This window comes from Petaurus breviceps, unplaced genomic scaffold (assembly GCF_028583685.1).
Source record: "Petaurus breviceps papuanus isolate PSGF00001 unplaced genomic scaffold, PetGlider_PUasm1.0 131, whole genome shotgun sequence".
Lineage (NCBI taxonomy): Eukaryota > Metazoa > Chordata > Mammalia > Diprotodontia > Petauridae > Petaurus > Petaurus breviceps.
Window position 1 is genome coordinate 4,217,419 of NW_027185674.1, and position 18,805 is coordinate 4,236,223.

The 18,805-nt window shown below is 40.4% G+C and overlaps 1 protein-coding gene and 1 long non-coding RNA gene across 6 annotated transcripts in view; one reads left to right on the plus strand and one right to left on the minus strand.

Annotated features, from left to right (window-relative positions):
* The window catches only part of ZBTB7C (zinc finger and BTB domain containing 7C), a 161,130-nt gene that overhangs the window by 74,295 nt on the left and 68,030 nt on the right, over positions 1-18,805 (plus strand). The window lies entirely within an intron of this gene.
* LOC138174380 (uncharacterized) overlaps positions 8,317-18,805 on the minus strand; it is a 36,871-nt gene continuing 26,382 nt past the window's right edge. Inside the window, exon 2 of the long non-coding RNA XR_011171695.1 lies at positions 8,317-9,627. This is a non-coding gene — a long non-coding RNA (uncharacterized lncRNA). The remainder of the gene's footprint in view (positions 9,628-18,805) is intronic.

Here is an 18,805-nt window from a genome sequence, read left to right on the forward strand (position 1 = left end):
GTATTCACTCTGTCTGCAGGACAGTCTCCAGACCCCTGCAACAACAGTACTGTCCCTCACCAGTGGACAGTATTCACTCTCTGTCTGCAGGACAGTCGCAGGCCTTCTTAGCGAACAGCCAGGTTCCAGGACTTCTTCAACAAAAGGACAGTCTTTCACCAGTGGACAAATCTGGCAAAATAACATCAAAACAGACAGACAAAGTACCAGCAAAACAGCCATGTCTCCTCAGTCCTTGGCAGCTCAGGGGGCAGGTCTCAAAAGTCCAGGGCAATTCAAAGCGGCCACCAGCAATTCTCTTAGTCTCTCTCTCTCCACGAGGTGCTGCTTCCAAAAAGATCTTCCGCCTCTCTCTAGTGTCTCTCCAAATCTACCTCACCAGCTCCTCCCAGTTCAGGACTTTCTTTTCACATCAAAAAGTCCATCCCACAGGTGGGATTAACAAGCTCTGGGTTTTAATACAATCAATTTGAAAACCAAGCCCAATACAGGGGAATCTCCACATTCCATTACTATCACAGTTACCAAGACTTAGCCCAAGGCTTTAGAAATCTGAAAAGTTTGAGAATGCTGGCCAATCATTAGATTTCTGATGAAAAGTTCATACCATTAAGATCTACAAGAGAATTGAGAATTTATGGTTTAGGAAGCACACAGTAAATGAGAGAAGGAAAAAATGATTAATGGATCAACAGTTAATCAACAAATAGTTATTAAACACCTCCTCTGTGTCAGGCATTGTGCTAGTCACTAGGGATGTGAGTACAAAGAACCGTGACTGTGACAGCTGCCACACTATGTGCATGTCCCTAGGCTCCTCTCTGGGAGTGGATTCTAGGGTGTGCACAGCTTGTGTAGCGAATCCTGTGCCCTTCTCCTGCTTAAGATCCATCGAGGAAGACAAAGCATAAGAAAAGATAAGGAATGCTACAAGCCAGCGTTACACTGTTGCCATTTGGCTGTGGATCTTGTAATACCCCTTTCTCTGAAGAATCAAAACTGCAGGTCACCCCAAGGGCAGTGAAGAAATGCCTGGCGGGCAGAAACTGACTGCTGCAGATCTGCTTCCAAGACCTAGCCTCAAAGGTAGACCCAAGAGATGTCTCACCAGAGAAGCAGGTGGGCTGGGGCTGTCGTGAGGGTCAGTTTTCATAGGCAGACTTGTGGGGCAGCTGGGTGGTACAGTGAATAGAGCACTGGCCCTGGAATCAAGAGGACCTGAGTTCAAATCCAGTCTCAGACACTTGACACACTTAGCAGCTGTGTAACTTTGAGCAATCACTTAACCCAATTGCCTTGCTCTCCCCTCTCCAAAAAAAAAAGGCAGACTTGTGCTGCCATGGGACCCCTCTAATATTAAAGTCATAAGAGCTAGCATTTAAATGGTGCTTTAAGGTTCAGGAAACTCTTTACAAACACCTCATTTTATCTTCACAACGCCCCTGGGAGGCTGGTGATTGTTATTATTAATTATTGTTAATACCAATTATTAACAGTAGAATTTATAATATATTAATTCAATTAATAATATAGTAACATTTAGCAACAATAATAACATTGCTACTAAAAGACCCCAGAAGAAGGCTTCTAGTGTGTTAGGAGATTTATGGGAGGGCATGGACAACAGTTATACAGGATGAAGGATTATGGGTAGGTTATGATGTATCCCATTTGTTAGTGGGAGAATCTACATGGATCAGATCAATAATCTATTGAAGTAAATGATAAGTGATGGAGGGAGACATAGTTGTGTGCTGGCATAGTCGGGGAAGGCTTCCTGGAGAAGTCGAGACCTGAGTTTAGTCTCCAAGGATAGGTAGGATTCAGAAGGTAAAACAATTTCCAGGAACTGAGACTACACAGCGTTGTTAGGAAGATTCACAGCAAGAGAATTAATCTGGCCGACTGGAGTGTTTACAAAGGGGAGTATGGAAAACCAAGCAGGAAAGGTAGGTGGGTCTTTCTCTTGTTTCTTTCTCTCTTTATTTCTCGTTCCCTTCTCTCTTTCTTCCTTTCCTGCCCCTTCTTCCTCTCTTTTTCTCTTTTCCTTTTCTTCCCTAACTCTTCTCCTGGTGGGAGCCTTCAGGGGTAGAGAGGTGACTTAACTCTGCTCCCTCTGTGCTGACCCCTGTATTCCATTCAGCATCACTGGGAGGGGTTCTCTGTAAAAAAAAAAAAATGCACTTAGTCTGAGCATAGAGAATTGTAGCTGTTCAGTAAAATGGCCTTGAAACTGCACGTGCTATTGAAGGGGGGAAAAAAGCTTTTAACTCCCCAGGTAGAAGTCTCCTTTGAAATAATTTCAAATACCACTATTAAGAATGATACCCCCAAAGCCAAAGAGAAAGCCACCCTCTGGTTTCCAGCAAGCCAGAGAAATATGTGGTGTGAAAACACATTTAATCTTCTCTGCCTAGTACATGAACGGTACATACTTGTGCACACAGAGTCCCTGAATTCAGACTCTTCACAATGTTAGAATTCCTGAGCACAGAAATGTTCTAAATGTTCTCATACACAGGGCACAGTAAGTCGCCTTCTCTCCTTCCCCCTTTTTAATGATCTAAGAAAAACCGGGGATTTATAGGAAAAACCGCCTGCTGTCTCTGAATGTGGGTGTTTTCCAGTTACTTTCCGTGCTTGGTTCCCACCCAAGGGAAGAAAAATCACGGAAAAGAAATCCTAGTAATTGGCTACATAGCCCAGTGTGAACCCTTCTAAGCAGGAGGAGAAAGGAGGAGAGATCTCATGGGTTCCTGAATTTTTACCACGGGGGAATAACTCACAAGGGTTTCTTGTTGCTTTTGGATTGAGGGGGCTGTCCCCAATGTTCCCAGGAAAAGAAATAACAATCCCTTAAGTGTGTTTAATTCTTTATTCTTTTCAAAGAATTTTCCTACCCATTATAGGATCTGATATTCACAGCATCCCAATTAGGTAAGTAGGACAGATAATATTATTCTCCTTTTATAGAGGAAGAACTTAAGGGCCAGAGAGTTGAACCATACACCACTGCCATCAGTGTCCATGAAGTATCATTTTCATAATAACCCTACGCCAAAAATTTCAGTGATCCCAGTGCCTTCAGAATAAAGTAGAAACTACTCACACTGGCATTCAAGGCCTCCTGATCTGACCACAGCCTTCACTATAGCTGATTCATCATTCCCCCAAGCCATCTTCTACATTCTAATCTCCCTGCCTTTTTTCACATGATTTCCCCTGCCTAAAACTAGCCTCCTCTCTCTCCGCTCTGCTTAGACCAACCCCTCCTTCAAGGCCCATAAGCCCCATTTCCTCTAGTAGGCCTTTTGGACCAACCGGGCCTGCCATGATCTGTTTACCCTCCTTTGAACACCTTTAGAACTTAATTGTCCCATTTTGGGAACTGTTAATCATATAATGTTTTTTGTTTGTTTTTTGCTTTTTGGAGGGCAATTGGGGTTAAGTAATTTGCCCAAGGTCATGTGGCTAGGTTGTGTGTGAGTGTGTGTGTGTGTGTGTGTGTGTGTGTGTGTGTTAAGTGTCTGAGGCCGGATCCAAACTCGGGTCCTCCTGACTCCAGGGCTAGCACTCTACTCACTGTGCCACCTAGCCACCCCTCATATAATGCTTTGTGACATCTTCTGTGATCCTGTGGAATGCAATAAGAGAAGGGCCAAGGTAGCAAACCTTTAGACATTACCCACAGCATGTAAGAGCTCCATACATTTAGTTGGAGCTTTTATTAATAGCAATATAACAACTAACATTTACATAGCACTTTAACATGTACAAAATGTTGTTTTGTTTTCTGGACAACTCTGTTGAGGTCAATACTTACTTGTCTTAAAAAAAAAATATGTTCATTGGCACTTCTTGTTTTTTATATCACTTCATCTCCCAATATATCTCCCCTTCCTATCCCAGAGAGCTATTGCTTCTAACACAGGGTAAGAAGAAAAGAGAAAAAATTAAAAAGAGATGAAGCAACACCAACCAAGTGGGGCAATCTATGCAGTGTTCCATGCCCACAGGCCCCCATCTTTGCAAAAAAGGGAAATGAGATGCATTCTCACGAGTCTTCTTTGGGTCCAAGCTTGATGATTATAATTACACAGTGTTCAGTTTTATTTTATTATTGTTTTTGTTCTTTTATTTACACTGTTATAACTTGTATATGTTGTTTTCCTGTTTCTACTTTACTTTGCATTAGTTCATATGTCTTTCCATGCCCTTCGGTATATCAGGGCAGGAATATTCAATTATATACATCTATCACAGTTTGTTAAATAAATGTTCAGTTTTTTGTTTTTTTGCTGCTTTTTGGAGGGGGGAAGGCAGGGCAATGGGGGTTAAGTGACTTGCCCAAGGTCACACAGCTAATAAGTCTTAATTGTCTTAGGCTGGATTTGAACTCAGGTCCTCCTGACTTCAGGGCCGGTGCTCTATTCACTGCACCACCTAGCCGCCCCTTATCACAGTTTGTTTAGCCATTTCCCAGTTGAGGGTTAGAGCTCTCATGGCTCCCTATTACATTTAGGATTAAAAAGAAAGAAAAAGAGTAAGATCCATGTTTTTGATCATGTGAAGTTCTTGACAACATGTCTTTCCATTCTTCTTCTGCCTTGCTTATCTCCATATATGCTGTGTTCTAGCAGTACCGGCATACTTGTTATTCTGAACATGAGATGCTCTGCCTTTCAACTCTGTATTTGTTGAATGAATGAATTTGATTTTGGAGAACAGAGAGACCTAAGCTGAATTTTTCTTGACTCCTTTTGACAATTTGTAGTTAGGACACAGTAAAGATAAGGATTCCAGTCTGTTCGTGGCATGAAACTCATCATGGACATTTAGTTCTAAGCAGAGTAAAGACTTCAAGTCCAGGGGAAATCTGGGGTTGAATCCCCCTTCAATGCTAACTAATTATGCGGCCCTGAATAATTCACTTCCTTTCTCCACATTCACCTTCCCATCCATTGAGATAACAAAACGGGTAATCTGTACCTCACAGGTTGTTGTGAAGATCAAATGAGATAATTTATGTAAAACACTTCCCAAATCTCAAAGTGCCTTATAAATATCAGCTCTTCTCCATAACATAATAATTAAGCATTAAAAAAAAAAAACTGGAGGCAGACTTTGTTGCTGCTAGTAGGCAGCCGTTATAGTGGGAGAATCCTGGGTCTCATGAGACCTGAGTTGCAGTCAGAGGAAGCACAGAATGTCAGAGCTGGGAGGGACCTGAGATCATCTAGTATAGCCAGAAGATTGGTAGAGACTGCTCAAACCAGCTCACAAGAGCCACGGATTACATGTTCATTGTGAGCATTTATACTTCAGAAATGAACAAATACTGCAGATCAGGGCTTGATTTACTATTTCGTTGATTGTTTAGAAATTTTTTTTTAGATTTTTCTTTTTTTGGAGGGGGGAAGGTAGGGCAATTGGGGTTAAGTGACTTGCCCAAGGTCACACAGCTATTAAGTATTAAGTGTCTGAGGCCGGATTTGAACTCAGGTTCTCCTGACTCCAGTGCTCTATTCACTGCACCACCTAGCCGTCCCTTGATTGTTTAGAATTAGGAAAGTGATGGAGACAATCTTAATAATGCAGATTAACTTAAAAGTGTGCACTAAATATTGTTCAGTCATCCAGTTGTGTCCAACTCTTCATGATCCTATGGACCATACTGTCCATGGGGTTTTCTTGACAAAGATACTAGAGCAGCTTGCCATTTCTTTCTCCACTGGATTAAGGCCAACAAAGGTTAAATGACTTGCCCAGGGTCACACAACTAGTGCATATCTGAAACTGGATTTGGACTCAGGTCTTCCTGACTTCAAACCCATTATTCTATCCACTGAACCACCTAGCTGTCTCTGTACATGTAGTTAGGATAGTAAAAACAAAGATTCTAGTCAGTCCATACTATGAAACACTTAATAGACATGTAGTCCAATACATATATATGACTTGGGGGAGGAGATAGATATATGGATAGATAGATATAAATTGATTGATTGATGTGTGTGTGTATATATATATATATATATATATATATATAGAGAGAGAGAGAGAGAGATATCTATATATTTATAGACATATATCATCTCATATCTATATAATGAGATGTGGTTACATATGTGGATGTATACCCACCTATATGTATACATCCTCCCCTTTCACCCAAGTCCTAGCTACTAGGCCTTTCTTAAGTTAATCTAAAATTGAATTAGTTTCCTTGGATATCAAATCATGCTGCTGATTCATAGTAAGCTTTCAGTCTACCAAAACTTCTCTCTCTCTGTCTCTCTCATATGTACATATGTATATTATGCATATATTTCTGTATTTATGTGTATACACACACACATACACACACAGGTTGTTTAACATTTGCCAGAACAGCACTCTACTGCATTGTTAAGTGACTATTAACTTCTGTTTGCCTCAGTTTCCTCAACTTTAAAATGAGGAAAATAACAGCACAGTGTTGTGGGATAGTAATGAGATATCTGTAAAGTGCTTAACATAGTTCAAATGCTTCTTCCCTCCTCTCATCTCCATATCCTCCCCACTTCACAGATGAGGAGAATGAGCCTCACTCAGAGAGGGGAAGTGACTTGTCCAAAGCACACAGGAAATCAGTGGCAGAATCAAGATCAAAACCTAAATCTCCTGATTCCTATTTCTCTGCTCTTTCCTCCTTCCCACACCACCTCATTATCACATTGAATAATTGGGATCTTCAATGCAGGGTCTGCATAATCATTTCATTAATTAGCTAAGACCTTCTGCCTTACTGACAGGATCAGTAGATGAAAAACATTGACTGAATCGAGGCCTTTGCTATGAAATGCACAAAAAAATTTGAACCTGGCTTCTGGAAACAACCGATCCTTATATGATCTGATCTCCGGGGCTTTAACCACCTATACACTATTTTCTAGACACCCTCTAGGGTACTTGGGTCTTTCCTAAAATTCAGATCTGAATGCAATACTATAGGTCAGGTCTCACTAGCTCAATGAAGAGAAACTCTTCCCTCCTCCCCACCCCACCCCTCAAGCCCTGTAAAGTCTCGGATACTAGGCCTTTCATTTTTTCCCCAATTTTTAATATTTTTGTTTAAAGTTTTCAGTTCTAAATTCTATCCCTTCTCCTTTTCTCACTTCCCCCCCTCCCTGCCACAGTAAACAAACAGATACAGGTTATTCATATGTAATTTTGTAAAACATTTCCATATTTGTCATTTTGTACAAGAAGACTTGAATAAAAATTTAAAAATTAAAGAAAGAAACTGAAAAAAATAGCATGCTTCAGTCTGTATTCAATCAATATCAGTTCTCTCTCTGGAGAAGGACAGCATGCTTCATCACTAGTCTTTTGGGATTGTCTTGGATCATTGTATTGCTGAGAATAGCTAAGAGTTCTTCATTGAACCAAGTATTTTATATTAAATGGAATTTCTCTTTCTGTCTCTTGCTGCTAGACTCTGTTGGTAACATATGATTTATGTGTAATTTATCTTGTAGCTTTGCCAAAGTTGTTAATGATTTCAAGTAGTTTTTTAGTTGATTCTCTAGGATTTTGTAAATGTAACATCATATAATCTGCCAAGAGTGATTGTTTTGTTTTCTCACTGCCTATTATAATTCCTTTAATTTCTTTTTCTTCTCTTATTGCTATAGCTAACATTTATGGTACAATATTAACAAAAAAAATAGAGGTGATAATGGACATCCTTGCTTCACTCCTGGTTGTATTGGGAAGGTTTCTAGCTTATCCCCATTACAGATAATGCTTACTGATGGTTTTAGATAAATATTACTTATCACTTTAAGGTAAGCTCCATTTGCTCGGGTGCTTATTGGTAGTGTTTTTAATAGGAATGGGTGCTGTATTTTGTCAAAGGCTTTTTCAGCATCTATTGAGATAATCAGTTTATTTATGTTGGTTTTGTTACCGAGATAGTCAATTATGCTGATAGTTTTCCTAATATTAAACTAGCCCTGCATTTCTGATATAAATCCAACCTGGCTATTCCTAGGCCTTTATTAATTGAGTCTAAAATTAAATTAGCTTCCTTGAATGTCAAATCATGCTTGATTTCTGATGAGTTTTAAGTCTACCAAAAGCTTCAGATCTTTTTTTTTTTCCAGACAAACTGATATCTGGTCACTCTTCTATCCCCATCATGTATTTTTTTAACATTCTTTCTTTTTAATTTTCAGTTCCAAATTCTCTCCTTTTCTATCTAGCCTTTCCCTCATTCATTAAGGAGGTAAGCAATATGATATCCATTATACATGTGAAGTTATACAAAACATTTTTAACAATTTTTAAAATTTATTTTAGTTTTCAGCATTCACTTCCAGAAGTTTAAATTTCCTTCCCCTCCCACTTCCCCAAGACAGCATGCAATCTGATATAGGCTCTACATTTACATTCCTATTAGACATATTTTCACTTTATTCACATGGTATAGAAGAATTAGAACGAATAGGAGGAACCAGGAGAAAGGAAAAAACAAAAAAGAAAATAGTCTTCTTCACTCTGCATTCGGACTCCATAGTTCTTTCTCTGGATGTGGATGGCATTTTCCATCATGAGTCCTTTGGAATTGTTTTAGATTCTTGCATTGTTGAGAAGGGCTAAGTCTATCAGAGTCTGTCATTGCACGTTGTGGCTATTACTATGTACAATGTTCTCCTGGTTCTGCTCACTTCACTCAGCATCAGTTCATATAATTCTTTCCAAGTTTTTCTGACATCTGCCTGCTCATCATTTTTATAGCACAATAGTATTCCACTATATTGATATTCCATGAATTGTTTAGCCATTCCCCAACTGATGGGCATCCCCTCAAATTCCAGTTCTTGGCCACCACAAAAAGAGCTGCTATAAATATTTTTGTGTCTGTGGGTCCTTTTCCCACTTTTATAATCTCTTTGGAATGCAGCCCTAGAAGTGGTATTTCTGGGTCAAGGGTATGTACATTTTTATAGCTTTAACAATTTTTTTAACCATTATATGTTTCTAACATTTTAAAAAACACAATTTATTTCATCTTATTTATTTTGGACCAGCATTCTATTCTGTTGAGATCTATTTAGCTTTAGAATCTGTTATCTATATTAGCTCTCTCTGACCAGCCCTTACTTCCATCTTCTGTTCATCTTTTAAGAAATCTAAATTGCTTAATGGAAATTCCTACAAACAAATCTCTTTAGAAAACCCCCTCATTTCCCAATACATATGAATTATTTTCTTCCCATTGGAATTGCATCACTTCATATCTTCAGAACTCATTTACTCAGAGCTTCCTATCCATCTTGGGCTGGTTTTCCCTTGTAGGGCTTGGGATTCTATTTTTTTTTTCTGAATCCTTTAGGAAACATGTTAGGCTATGTCTGGTTTTCCTCCCTTTATCTATCAGAATTTTAAGATAGAGTGGTTACTTTCCTCCATTGTTTCCTACCCCAGCAATGAGTCCTTCTTTGTTGGTGAGAATCAGATCTAAAAGAAGTAGAGGACTGTGGATTCAGAACACTAGCAGTCATAGTCACCATATCAGTTATTTTTTTTTAACTATTTTCCCATACTCCCAGGGAAGACTTGCTGAGAGGTGTCCAGAAGTCACTGTAATATAAAAAACAAAAGGCAGTAATAAAATATTTATATTTAAGAATCATTTCCTGGAAAGATGATAATTGCAACTCCTAAGAACTTTATCATTATTAGGGCAGTTAAAAGGAAATATATATAGACAGAGGGCATGGCATGGATGTGAGTTGACTATGATGGGATGGTTTCAAAAAAATAAAATTAAGGGGTGAGAAAGAAGACACACTGGGAAAAGGGGGAAGAAGAAGGAAGAATGGGGGAAATTGTCTCACATAAAAGAGGCATGAAAGGAAGATAGGGTGGCAGGCGATGTTTGAACCTTACTCTCATCAGATTGGCTCAAAGAGGGAATAACGTAAACACTCACTTGGTTATAGCAATCAATTTTACTCTACAGGGAAGTAGAAGGGTATAAGAGAAATGGGGGGGGAGCTCATAGAAGGGAGGACAGATTAAAGGAGGTATTGGTCAGAAATAAAACAGACTTTTGAGGAGGGAGACAGTAAAAAGAGAGAAAGAAGGACAAGCAGGGGGAAATGAATGGGATAGAGGGAAATGCACAGTTAGTAATCATAACAGTGAATGTAAATGGGACGAACTCATCCATAAAATGGAAGTGGATAGCAGAGTGGATTAGAAAACAGAATCCAACAATATGTTATTTACAAGAAACACTCTTGAAACAGAAAGACACAACACAGTAAAAATAAGAGGATGGAGCATAATTTAATATGCTTCCGCTTGGGTTAAAATAAAGTAGGAGTAGCAGTCATAATCTCAGACAAAGCAAAAGTAAAAGAAAACACAAAACCATACTTAATTAAAAGAGATAAGCAGGGAACGTATATTTTGCTAAGAATCTGTTCCAGCAAGCAGTTATCTCTAACTCATTTCACCAAAGGATGAAACTCTCTCTGGAACTATTTCCTCAATTTCCATTTTCATTGGTAGGCTGGATCTTTAGAGGGTGTCATTACTACTACAGACTCTTAATGTTCTAGAGGTAATCTTAAGGGACTGGGTCTCTTGCACTGTCACTCATGAGCCAATTGATGTGCTTCCCATTAATAATTAGCTAGACTTAATTTGCTTTGTAGCAAAGATATTTCTTAAGATGGAAAGAAATAGTGTTCCAGCATAACTAGTATTATAGCATAACCTTCCCACCAAAAGTCTGAGGCACACTTCCTCACAAGTACATTCAGGTTCTATACAAAGATAGCGAAGTTTGAATGGAGAGACTACATGTGGCAAAGACATAGCTCACAGCTCCTGTTTACTAAAAATCCTTTTCTCCCTTTATAGAATGTTTGTGAAGTTCCCCTTAGGTGTAACTCTTTGCTGAACTCCAAGAGTTAGTGCCTTTGTAATGTCCATCGTCAGTACTCTCCACCATAAAGGGTCAAGCACCCAGATGTTTGGGTGTCCACTGTTCTTGGCCACATGTGTCTTTAGATATAATGAACCCCTGGAGAAAACTGAGTGGAGATAGAAAGGAATATAGCTTTTTTTTTCTCAGTGGCACATGGTAGCTACACAAAAATTGACCATGCATTAAGGCATCAGAACCTCACAATCAAATGCAGAAAGGCATAAATATGAAATTCATCTCTTTCAGATCATGATGCAATAAAAATTACATTGAATAAAGGATCAGATAGATTAAAAATTCATTGGAAACTAAAGAATGTAATCTTAAAGAATGAGTGGATCAAACAATAAATCATAAAAGCAATCGATTATTTCATCAAAGAGAATGACAACGAGATCACATACCAGCATTTATGGGATGCAGCCAAAACAGTACTTAGGGGAAAATTTATATCTCTAAATGTTTACAGCAATAAAATAGAGAAAGAGCAGATCAATGAATTGGGAATGCTACTAAAAAAGGTAGAAAAAAACAAATTAACAATCCCCAATTAAACACCAAATTAGAAATCCTGAAAATCAAAGGAGAGATTAATAAAATTGAAAGTAAGAAAACCATTGAACTAATAAATAAAACGAAGAGTTGGTTTTATTAAAAAAAAACACAATAAAATAGACAAAGCATTGGTTAATTTGATTTAAAAAAAGAAAACCATATCACTGGTACCAAAAAAAAGGGTGAATTCACCACCAATGAAGAGGAAATTAAAACAATAATTAGGAGCTATTTTGTCTAGTTGTATGCCAATAAATGTGACAATCTAAGTGAAATAGAATATTTACAAAACATTTAAATCGCCCAGATTAACAGAGGAAGAAATAGAATACTTAAGTAACCTCATTTTAGAAAAAGAAATTGAATGTCATCAATGAACTTCCCAAGAAAAAAACCGCCAGGGTCAGATGGATTCACAAGTGAATTTTACCAAACATTTAAAGAACAATTAATTCCAATATTATATAAACTATTTGGGAAAATAGACAAAGAAGGAGTCCTCCCAAATTCCTTTTATGACACAAATATGGCTAATACCTAAACCAGGAAAAGCCAAAACAGAGAAAGAAAATTATAAATTTCCCTAATGAATATTGATGCAAAAAATTCAAATAAAATACTAGCAAGGAGATTCCAGCAATATGTCAGCAGGATCCTGCTGTGTGACCAGGTAGGATTTATACTAGGAATGAAGGGCTGTTCAATATTAGATGTGTGGCCTGTTACTTGTCTAATCTCTCCAGGGACATGGTCAATGGGAAAAGGGAAGAACAGAAAGAGAGAAACTTTTTCCCAATGCCCAGGAGAGACTCCTTCTCAGGGGACTGGCTCCAACTATTGAGCTGGAATTCTCTAAACTGGAATTCTTCCACATTAGTTCACAATTTGATTCATTGTTGGATTGACTACTGTGGTTTTTATTTTGTTTTGTTTTGGGATTGGATTTCCTTATCTTGCCTAGGCTGAAGTGCAGGGGTTATTCTCAGGCCAGATCCCACATGGGACCTTGGAGTTACTTTGTTTCTGGCTAGTTTGCCCCTCCTTGAGCAGCCTGGTGGCTTCCCATATCTAATTGGTTTAGCCTCCTAAAGCTCAAAACTCCTGAGCTCAAGTTCTCAGCCTCAGCTTCCTCCACAAGCAGAGACCACAGGTATGTACTATGTGGCTAACTTTTTATACATAGACTGTTTTTCTACATAGGTCTACATATGCATCTGATTCTTTGTACCAGTCAGAAGATGTCTCCTGTGCAGCATCATATACTTTGATCCAATGGTCAGAATACTATAATCCTTTCAAATTGATTAAAGACTTCTTCAATGTAGTGATTCAGTGAGGTGTCTGGGACTTCTGTGATTATATTAATTGGGGTAGAGATAGAGCCCTATCCTCAGAAAAGAATGAAATTATCATTAAGGCAAGGTAAGAAATTATTAGCTACTATACTTTGAGAGAAAGAGGGAGACAGAGAGACAGAGACAGAGAGATAGAGAGACAGAGAGAGACAGAAAACTTTCTTCTGTTGCGATAGAAAACATGCTATTCTTGAGTTCAAATTCTGACTCTTTGCCATTTGTGTGGCCTTAAATCACTTCACCATTCTATGTCTGAGTTTCTTCATCTGTGAAATAAATGGCTTGGACTATATGACTTCTGATATCTCTTCTAGATCTATGAGCCTATGGTTATTAGTTTCTTCACTGGACAAAAATAAAAAGATGGTTTCAATCAGTGGTTCTTAAAATACAGTCCGCCAAGACCTTTTCAGGGGGTCTACAAGGGCAAAACTATTTTCATAATAATACTAAAACATTTTGATTTCTAAAATATTGATAGATATAACCCACATAAACCAAAGTTCTTTGGAGGAAGGGTGGGGCGGAATTCTCAATAATTTTTAAGAGTCCAAAAAGTTTGAGAACTGCCCATTTAAATCATCCCTGGGGCCCCATTTAATTCTAACTCCTTTGATGCTCTCTCTGACCTTATAAATAGCATGAACTGAGTCAACTTTTTGACAAGGTCCAGTGCTAGGCACAATAAGGTATGAAGAGATCTAGGTGTGGCTGGGTTTTATTTGGGATAAGGGGGCGGGAGGGGAAAGGAACCAAAAAGAAGGGAAGAATAGAGTCCACTGAGTGAAATTAAATAGTGAATGCAGACTAAAAGTTACGTGGATCTACTTGTAGGATCAGTCAATCAGACTAACCAAGCAGCTTATCATCACTGGGCTGGAAACTTCAGGAGTCTGGAATCCATTACTGTGAAACTTCAGAGAAACTGAGAGTTGGGAAGAAACAGAAGGGTGATAGGATTTTTTATTTTATTTTTTTTACAGCCAGGAAAGAAAGTCAAGATCGACTTAGTCTATGGCATAAAGCAGAGAATGATAGTTTTGGTTGACCTCTACCTCTTGGTTTTCTCATACAGAGGGTAGGTAATAAAGGGACAGCCAGGACCACTCTGAGGCCACTCAGTTCAATGAGATCACATTCAAGCACTTGGTGTTCAGAGAGGAACAAATCTACGAGAAATCCCAAAGGAAATTCATCCACATTGGGGACACACTAAAAGTCAGCCACTTAACACAATGGGAGATAAATATTTCCTTCTCTTTGTGGGGAGTAAGCCCCAGGATTCTCATTCTATCCTTGGGAATCAAGTGGAGCCACACAAAATCACTCTGCTGGGATTTGCCATTGGCTGTCTGAGAGTCTCACCCCAACCCACAGAGGAAGCCAAAGTTTGGAGCTCAGCACTGGAAAATCCTATCTGATTCTTGCATGCTAAAGTTGAGGTCTTAGTGACTGTTGCTTTTCCCTTTCCCAGCTTCTAACAATCCCTTCCTCTCTTCTCTGAGCAGCTCTCTGCCTCACCTTAATTTCTTTGTAAGGCTAATTATATTTTCTGAGTCCTCTCTTTGTCTGAGGGGTACTTTGTGAGAAGGCTATCATTAAATCTCTTACACCCTAAGACAAAAATGTGAAGAGGTGTAGCTAAGATGGATGGACATTTCTGTTGCTTCAGTGCTGTAGAATTGGGTGAGAATTTGGAAGGGAAAGAGTGGGGAGCATCTAAAAACTGAAGGTTTTCATCTTTTTAGTGTGGCATCTGATAGGCTACATGAAATTCCAAACAATTACTGTACTACACACACACACACACACACACACAGAGTTAAGAAGCTCTCCAGAGCCCCTTTCAGTTCTAAAAACCAGTGATTCTGCCCATCCATAATATTTGGCCATTAGAGAGGGACATTGGCAGTATTATTTAATACTTTATTTTTCTTTTAGGGAAAATGAGGTCATAAGGGTGGGCTAGATGACCTCTGAGGTTCTTTTCAATGCTGGATCTATGATTAAATGATGCTGTGTTACTGGGAACTTGATGAAGGGCTCCAGGTACTGTATTAGGTCATTAGCTGAACTGAGAGTGATGTTAATATGCCTTCTTTCCTGCATTTGGACTATGCTGTGGAACCACCATCAATAGAACTTTAACTTTAAGATGCACCACCTGCTATCCCCACCCTCTACCCCAGAGTGGGGTTTGGCTCTCTCTGGCTCAGTTCCTCACTCCCACTCTACCCCTTCCTTATGATCAAAATTCCCTGGATATTTGTATTATCTGACCAGATATTATAAGTATGCATGCCTAGGGAAGAGAAAAGTTAACTGACCACTGGCACCTTAAACTTACTCTGTCCAAAGTGAAATCCTCTCCCCCACCTCAAGTACACTGTCTTTCCTAACTGCTCCCAGTATAGTCAGGGTCCCAACAGGTTCTCTGAGAGTCGAAATCAGAAGGCTTTGTCTAGGACTGGCTGTAACAAGGAGGCTGAACAGGCAACTCTCTGGATATGTGGTATAATAATAGCTTGCATTTAGACAGTGCCTACTGTGTGCCAGGAACTGCACTAAGCACTTTCCAAATAATATCTCCTTTAATTTTCACAACATCTCCAGGAGGCAGATGCTCTTTTATTCTTATTTGAGGAAACTGAAGCAAACAGAGGTTATATGACTTGCCCAGGTCACATAACTAGGAAGTTATGTCTGAGGCTGGATTTGAACTCAGGATTTCCTAAATCTATGGGCACTTAGGTGGCACAGTTGCTTGGAATTAGGAAGACTTATCTTCCTGAGTTCAAACCTGGCCTCAGACACTTCCTAGCTGTGTGACCCTGGGAAAGTCACTTAACCCCCTTTGCCTCAGTTTCCTCATCTGTAAAATCAGCTGGTGAAGGACATGGCAAACCACTCCGGTATCTCTGCCAAGAAAACTCCAGATGGAGTCATGAAGAGTCAGAAATGACTGAACAACAACAAACGTCCTAAATCCAGGCCCAGTGCTCTATCCATTATGCCACCTGGCTGGCATGATTTCAGATATCCTGGGATGGGACCCCTGACACCCAAAAGATGCAGTCCTCCCACCACTGATTAGCTGATGCCTGACAAGTCGCCATTTCAGGGTCATTGCTTTCATTAAAGAGTCTGTCATCTTCTACTAAAATATCATTGTCCTTGAGAGTGTGCACAAATGTAGACATTATTTCTGATACTGGATAGAGAGCTGGCCTCAGGAAGATCTAAACTCAGTCCATAAATATTGATTAAGCACCTACTGTATGCCAGACACTATGATAAGCACTGGGAAGACAAAGAAAGGTAAAAGTCCTTGCCTTTTTTTGTTCCTCAGATATATACTGGCTGGACAACCCTTAGCAAGTGCCCCGGGCAGCTTTCTAAGACTCTAGCTGCTGAGAACGTGACAACCTGAGAGAGAGGGAAGTCCCTCGTTTGACAGTGCCCTCTATCAGGGAAACCAGTGACAGGGAAACTCTGTCCCATTATTATAATGTTCTTCCCCCTTGTCCCTCACATAACATTCTGTTTTGCACTTCTCTAGCATATAAAAAAAAATTTATTCACATGTTTGGTTTTTATACCCCTGATACTTGTCAGGAACACACCCTCAACAACCTTCCCTTGTAACAAAGAAAACAGTTAAGCCACTGTATCCAAGAGTGTGCGCAGCATTCTGCATGGGTAGGCTACTGCCTACCTGCCAAGACAAAAGAAGCCCATATAATTAGCCACCTCTGTGGTCATGATTGGACCAGGGATTCCAACACATTCATCACTTAACACTGTATGATATAATGAATGTGTTGGGATTTTATGCCTCTACTAAACTGTAAGCTCCACGAGGGCAGGAGCAAACTCTGTGTATCCTCTAGCACCAAGCACTGTAGTTATTTAATAAGTAGCTGTTTCTGAAAAGGAATTAATTAAAGGAATGAATGAAAAGAGGCCAATGATGTCAATTGATCAATCAGTAGATATTTATCAACAGGACCAGTTGTGTACTCAGTGACATGAGTACAGGAGAAAGAGAAGATAAGGTCCTTACCTTCATGGAACTCATCCTTTTGTTAGGAAGACTCACGAATCAACTTAAGATATTAAAGAGAGAGTGTTTCTCCCCCTACAGAATTAGAAGGAGAAATGATTTGCTGTTGTTTAGTAGTATCCAACTCTTTGTGACACCATTTGAGGTTTTCTTGGCAAAAATTTGCCATTTTCTTCTCCAGCTCCTTTTACAGATGAGGAAAGTGAGGCAAACAGGGTTAAGTGACTTGCCTAGGGTCACACATCTAGTAAGAGTCGAGGTCAAATTTGAACTCAGGAAGGTGTCTTCCTGATTCCAGATCCAGCACTCTGTGCACTATGGCGCCACCTAGCTGATTCTGATAAATAGTCTGTTTAGAATGGGATTTTACCACCTTATCTGAGGTGACTCCCTTTATACCCCAAAGCACTGCCATTGTCATTGCCAATGGTGGAGAGACTAATGGTAAAGCTTCCCAGTTTTAAGGCCAATGAGATAGTCGTGCTACACCTTAAGGAAAGCAGTCCTGCTACTTATGTGTGACCTTGGCCATCATTTACCCTCTTTGGGCTTCAGTTTCTTCATCTATAAAATGAGAAGGTTAAACTAAAATATGGTAGCATCCCAATTTTAGTGCTGGAAGGGATCTTGAGGCACGAAGCCTGATTTTACAGCATTCGGTGAGGGGTTAAGCGATTCAGTAGAATGAACGTATCCAAAGCAAAAATGGAACTCGGGTTTTTCTGACCCCAAGCACAGCTTTCAAACTTCCTTTTAGTTTTTAGTCCCATGATCCTGCGTGTGTGTGTGTGTGTGTGTGTGTGTGTGTGTGTGTGTGAGTGAGAGACAGAGACAGACAGAGAGAGACAGAGAGAAACAGACAGAGAGACAGAGAGAAACAGACAGACAGAGAGACAGAGAGACAGACGGAGGAAGGGAGAGAAACAGCCACAAAGAGTGGGGGGGGAGGTGAGGAAAGGACGGAAAAGAAATGCTGGGGCCCGTTTCACAGTGGCTGTGGCTCGTGGAAGAAGAAGGCTTCCCCATTGTCTGGCGAGGGGGGCCAGAGAGGACAAGGAGGCCGAGGCCGAGGACAGGGCCTGGGGGGGGCTGGGGAATGGCGTGATCCAAGCAATGCAGGCGCTCTTTCCCCACTTTCGCCCAGAAAAGCTCCCCGGAGCTTGTCTGTGCCTGCGCGGGCGCAGCCAAGTTTGCCGTTCGCATTGTTCCTCCGCCCCACCCGGTCTCACCCCCAAGCCCAGGAATCAAGCTCCTTCCCTCCCCCGCGCCCCTACTGTGGGGGTCCCCCTCCCCAGGGTGACTCAGTGGAGGAGCAGCTGGGTGGCAGCAGCTCCGCTCGGCTGTCACACGGGCTCGGATTTGACATGCCTCCGTCCTAATTTAGGGTGCTGCTTTTTTTTCTTAGTTAAGAACGATCTCCTTCCCCGCCCTATGCAGATCAGTATAGGTGTCCCTCGCTTGTAGGGGACCCCCGCAGGGCCCGCCTGGCCTCCACGCTACTGTCCAGTGGAGCCAAGCGCAGCCAAACCAGCCTTTCGTGGTCACACTGGGCCCACTCGCCACAATGTTTCCGGCCAGGAAGTAACCCCACCCAGTGGGTGCTGTTAAATGGGACCTTTTCATTTCTTTTCCTCTTATAAACTTCCCTCTCAAATTGTTTTGAGGAGAGAGCAAGGGCTGTTGCTGGGGAAGGAAAAGATGGATTCAAAGTCCTCCTCCCCCACCCCACCCCCCTCGCGCTTTAAGAAAGGAGCTATCCAGGCATGACTCAGGGGAAAGTGGGAATTGGGCATGGGAAGCTGGGTATACCTGGAGACCCAGCTTCAGGACCACGATGAAGCAAGGCAC